The sequence below is a fragment of the Myotis davidii genome, unplaced genomic scaffold (genome assembly GCF_000327345.1).
Source record: "Myotis davidii unplaced genomic scaffold, ASM32734v1 scaffold27, whole genome shotgun sequence".
In the NCBI taxonomy this organism is placed as follows: Eukaryota; Metazoa; Chordata; class Mammalia; order Chiroptera; family Vespertilionidae; genus Myotis; species Myotis davidii.
This window is the reverse complement of record NW_006297821.1, coordinates 2,994,303-2,999,809: the sequence shown is the minus strand read 5'-3', so window position 1 is coordinate 2,999,809 and position 5,507 is coordinate 2,994,303. Positions and strand designations below refer to the sequence as shown.

At 46.0% G+C, this 5,507-nt stretch overlaps 1 protein-coding gene across 4 annotated transcripts in view; it reads right to left on the bottom strand.

Moving 5' to 3' along the window:
• VPS8 (VPS8, CORVET complex subunit) overlaps positions 1-4,356 on the bottom strand; it is a 251,894-nt gene extending 247,538 nt beyond the window's left edge. For 2 of the 4 annotated variants that reach the window (XM_006773641.2, XM_006773642.2), the window contains exon 1: positions 4,275-4,356. The gene's annotated coding sequence lies outside the window, so the exon portion shown is untranslated. The remainder of the gene's footprint in view (positions 1-4,274) is intronic. The other 2 variants (XM_015570422.1, XM_015570420.1) reach the window with 1 other exon arrangement.
• Between the last annotated feature and the right edge of the window lie 1,151 nt (positions 4,357-5,507).

The following is a 5,507-nucleotide window of genomic DNA, read 5'->3' as shown; positions in this document are numbered from 1 at the left end:
CTCAGCCTGACCAGGGGCTGCACCTAGGGATTGGGCCTGCCCTCTGCCACCTGGGAGCAGGCCTAAGTCAGCAGATTGTTATCTCCCGAGGGGTCCCAGACTGCGAGAGGGCACAGGCCCGGCTGAGGCCCCCTTCCCCCCCCGCCACCCGATTGCACAAATTTTTGTGCACCGGGCCTCTAGTCTTATATAATAAAAACCTAATATGCTAAGTGGCTGGTCAGCTGGTCAGCAGTTCAACCCATCAAAGCGTAATATGCTAATGATATGCTAAGGCTGCTCAATTGCTCACTATGATGTGCACTGACCACCAGGGGGCAGACGCTTTGACCAGTAGCTTAGCTTGCTGCTGAGGTCCGGCGGATCAGGACTGAGCAAGATGGGCTGGACATGCCCTGGAGCCCACCCAGTCCCTCCCCGGCTGGCCAACCTCCTGCATCCCTCCCCGGCCCCTATCATGCACCACTGGGATCCCTCAGCCAGGCCTGCAGCCTCTCACAATCCAGGACCTTTCGGGGGATGTCGGAGAGCCGGATTCAGCCCAATCCCACAGGCCAGGCCGAGGGACCCCACTGGTGCACAAATTTGTGCACCAGGCCTCTAGTTTATCCATAAAGATATAAGAATCCCTATGTTCAATGTAGCGTTATACATGGTATACAAGATATGGAAAAAAACTAAGTGTTGTTCAATGAAAGGCTGGATAAAGAAGATGTGGTACATATACATAATAGAATACTACTCAGCCATAAGGATGAATTACTTCCATTTGCGACAACATGGATGGATCCTGAGAGTATCGTGCTAAGCAAAGTAAGTTAGATGGAAAAAGACAAGAGCCATATGATTTCAATAATATGTGGGATATCAAACAGAAAGCAACAACAAACAAATAAACTCAGAAATACAGACAACAGAGGGTGGTTACCAGAGGGAAAAGGAGGTGGGGGAAGAATGAAGAGTGCAAAGGAGGTCAAATATATGGTGACGGAGGGAGACTAGACTGGGTGGTGATGTAATGCAATATATAGATGATGTATTATAAAACTACACACTTGAAACTTATACAGTGTAATTAACCAATGTCTTCCAAATAAATTTAATTTAAAAAATAAATGACGCCCTAACCGGTTTGGCTCAGCAGATAGAGCATCGGCCTGTGGACTCAAGGGTCCCAGGTTTGATTCCAGTCAAGGGCATGTACCTTGGTTGCGGGCATCCCCAGTGGAGGGCGTGCAAGAGGCAGCTGATCAATGTTTCTCTCTCATCGATGTTTCAAACTCTCTATCCCTCTCCCCTCCTCTCTGTAAAAAATCAATAAAATATATTTTTAAAAAATTAAAAAAAAAATAAATGACATTTTTAAAGAAGGAGCCTGGGCCAATGTGGCTCAGTTGGTCCCAACCACCTAAAGGTCCTGGATTTGATTTCCGGCCAGGGCACATAGCCAGTTTGCAGGTTTGATTCCCAGTCAGGGTGTGTATGGAAGGCAATATTTGCTGTTTCTCTCTCACATCAATGTTTTCTCTCTCTCTCGCTCCACCCCCCTCTTCCCTCTCTCTAGAACAGCTGTTCTCAACTTGTGGGTCGCGACCCCTTTGGGGGTCAAATGACCCTTTCACAGGGGTTGCCCAAGACCATCGGCAAACACATATATAATTACATATTGTTTTTGTGATTGATCACTATGCTTTAATTATGTTCAATTGAAACAATGAAATTGGGCTGCGGACTCAAGGGTCCCAGGTTCGATTCCGGTCAAGGGCAGATCCCCAGTAGGGGGTGTGCAGAAGGCAACTGATCGATGTTTCTCTCTCATCGATGTTTCTAACTCTCTATTCCTCTCCCCTCCTCTCTGTAAAAAAATCAATAAAATATATTTTAAAAAAATAAAAAATAAAAAAAGAGTGCCTGAGACCTGCCTGCCTGCATATGGTGCTAAATTACTACTATAAACTGTCAGACACAACTCCTGATAGCCCCATTCTAGAAAACAAAAATCTAAATCCCCTTTAACCAATACAAAACAAGAAGAACTAAGTCTACAAATAGCTATTATGTATAAACCCTAACATTATTCATCAGCGTTATATCAATGTGTTTGAGGCAATAAGTAAAATGAATGAAAGAGAAAAAGTATCACTTCTTTCCAGCTTCTAAGAAGTCCCCCACTACTATGTTAATCTCAATCAAAGACTCACCCCAACCTCAGAGAACTTCCTCCTAAGAAGCACATGAACCTTGTGTAAGCTGAAATATATTATTTTTTCTGCCTTCACTAAACTGGTCTGGGTGAAAAGTTAAATTCACAGAAGGTAGGATTCCACTCAATTGTAGACTGAGTAGATGGTGGCCTTCCCACTCATCTTAATTAACTACCAATTAACTGTCACCTCAGGTTGTCTTGGTAAGGTGTCAAGGAGGATGTACAGGCACACGAGATTTATTTTTATTTTTTAAAAGAGCAAGAGGAGGCTTCTTGCTCAACTGCAGAGGGAAAGACCAACTTGATTATGGTTAAAACATCCCAGTACCTGCACCACCTTCCCTCTGGGAAACTGCCCCTCCTTCACTCCCACCATGTAATTGGTGGTGCTGCCAATCGAACACCATATCTGCCTAACCAGAAGAGTAGGCAGAGGACATTCTTGTGTCCAATTTGGCCAAGCAGTGGTTTTGTAAATACTGAAGGTAGGAGTTTTCTCTTTACTCTGGGTGCTTGGAAACTGGAAAGATGTAACACGGGAGCTGTTATACAGAATGGAGATCATTCAAACATTAATTCAAAGTTCAGTTAAGAAGAGAACAGTTTAATCTTACAAATAGACACATATGACACCTGAAGCTGTGTGTCAAGATAACCTATCTAACCTCTAAAACTATAAAAAGATCAAAAGTTAAATATTCTTCATTAAGTTCAAAAGGCCTTACTTTTCATTCACATATATAACTGACATTTGATATCTCAATGGTTGAAATGTCTACGAAAAGAATGAGATACAGCTAAAAGTCATCAAGATGTCCCAATATTCTGAAAGACATAAAACATCCATCCAGGCACAAAGGGGCTATATAAAGGATAATCAACATATTACTCTTAGAGGTCTGGAAACAATTTTTGCACATGTAACTATGTCTCTTTAACACATCAAGCCCAGTAGTTCAACCACAATCCTCCCCATCCGCACACGTATCGTTACTCTGCACTCTATGGAACAAGCCAGCTATCGCCAGAGGTTTCACTATCTATTCTTTGCTTAAATTTAACCACGAGCAAACCCCTATCTTACACAAACATATGTAGATCCTCCATCCCCATTTGTATTAAATAGACTTCAAACACACACCTGACATGCAATTATCTGACCATCACAGATATCTGTAGTAGAGCTGATGCCACAAATTAACATCCATGTTTGTTCGGCTTGGGTTTTTGGTTTTTGTAGGGTACATTGCGGGTGGAGAGAGGGTGTCAGGAGGGTACGGTAGAGGGTGAGCAATGCAGAGGGACACAAGCCTTCCCGTCCATTCTAGGATTGGGAGGGTGTGGAGGATGCGGGCCTATTTGGAGAAGGCTCCAGGTGCTCCTGATTGCCCAAGCCAGGGAGCCTCTCTCGCTGGTCTTCCTCCATCCCACCCTTTAGGCCGCTGTTTCCCTCCTTCCCCAGGTACCACCTTGAGAAAACTAACCAAGACGCAGGAGTGGCCTCAAAACGCTAGAGACCCACCGCTCCCCTGGCTGCCCTCCCTCTGGGGCACACCTTGCAGGCAGAGAGACTGGAACCAGAACCAGCCTCCCGGCGTGAGTATCAACCCTAAGAGGTGGACACCCCATCCAAGCCCCAGCCTCACACCTGGGGAGCACACTCATCCCAGTCCTCGAGGGATGGAGGAGCCCACGCCTGTGCCCCAGGCCCCACAGGCGGCTGCACACCTGTTCCGTCCCCGGGGAGGCGTGTAATCACCGGCCTCCTACTCTCACAGTCTGGGGGAGCGGGTGCACCTGTCTCTCCGTCTCCCATTCCTTCGCAACCATCAAGTGGAAACTGCCCGACCCAGTCCCAGGCCAAACGAAGGGCACACCCTTCCTCCCCGGTGTCAACCCCGCCCGGCCGGTGGGCCCCAGTCCAGGGAGCCGGTCAGGGGCCGCTCCGTCAGCCACCCCGAGGCCGCGCAGCTGTCGCTCGGGGAAAAGGGCGGCAGCTCAGGGAGCCGGAACGCGTTCTCTCCCCGCCCGGGCTCAGCCCCTCCCTGCACCGCCGGCCCACACTTACCTGCGCCCGTAGCCATTCCAGCCCAGGACCCCTGGCCCCGAGACCCCGCCCCCTGCCCTAGCCTCACGCACGCGCGGTGCCTCCTATCCCTGCTGGCCACGCTTCCGCTTTCCTCCAGTACCCTCTCCTGGGCGGTCCCCTCCTCTATGCCACGCCCTCATTTAAAGGGCCAGAAACACACCGTCTCAGCCCATAGAGTTACCCGGTGATTTACATCTTTGGGAACGGGAGGATGGAAATATCAGAGGAGGAGTGCAGACCAATAAATAGCAGACCCTGATCTAAGAGGAACCCTCTTCCAGCCCTATGTGAATGAATTTAGTCTTTAAGAAAATGAACCTACTATCTTCAGCGATGCCAGAAAGGCAATTGATTCCCAGGCTTTTGGAGTTTGCAACCAGTAATTTTTTCTTTCATTCTTCTTAAAGAGGAACATAGAATTGCCGGCTTTTTATTTTTCTAAATAAGGACAGTAAACACACACATTCACGCTAAAAACCAACTATTATTTTCTAATTTATGAACATTGCTTCGCAAAAAATACATCTTAACACCAAAAATATAGGAGACACACACTCTCAAATAAAAAATATATTTTAAATGGGTAAAAATATATATTGATTTCTCTCATTCCTTCTGAAGATAACAATTTTCAGGACAAACTCTTTTAGAGGCTCCACTCTGGATGAAAAAAATTAACAAATAAAAATAAAAAAGGCCACAGGCTAACCTGACAAGCTCAGAGGAGGCCTGCATGGCAGTCTTACAAACTCAAAGGCCTGAAGTAACCGCAAAGGATGGTCTGAAATTAAAACTTAAACCAAAAGCAGTTAAAGTGGTAGTCATGTCCTAGGCCTGTATCTTCCCTGACCAAGGTCAATCTTTACCTTAACAGAGCCTATTGTTTTTTTGCATCTAAGTATCACCAATTAATCTATCACCAATGGATTTCATGTAACCCACTTACATCTCCTCCTCGTTTGATTGTCATGTGTAAAACAAGGCGGAAAACTGCCATTTTCCAGAGTATCATCCCAATCCGTTGAGATTCTACTTCCCGGCAATTGTCGACAGTTTGGCTCAAATAAACTCACAAAAATTCTTTACAGGTTTGAATGTTTTTATGTTAACACCACCAAAGATAACATTGGCCCCATGGAGCCTAAGATCAAGAAAACAGAAGGATGAAGAACACCACAATGTGCTCCTGGAAGGAGATAGAGAAAATATTCC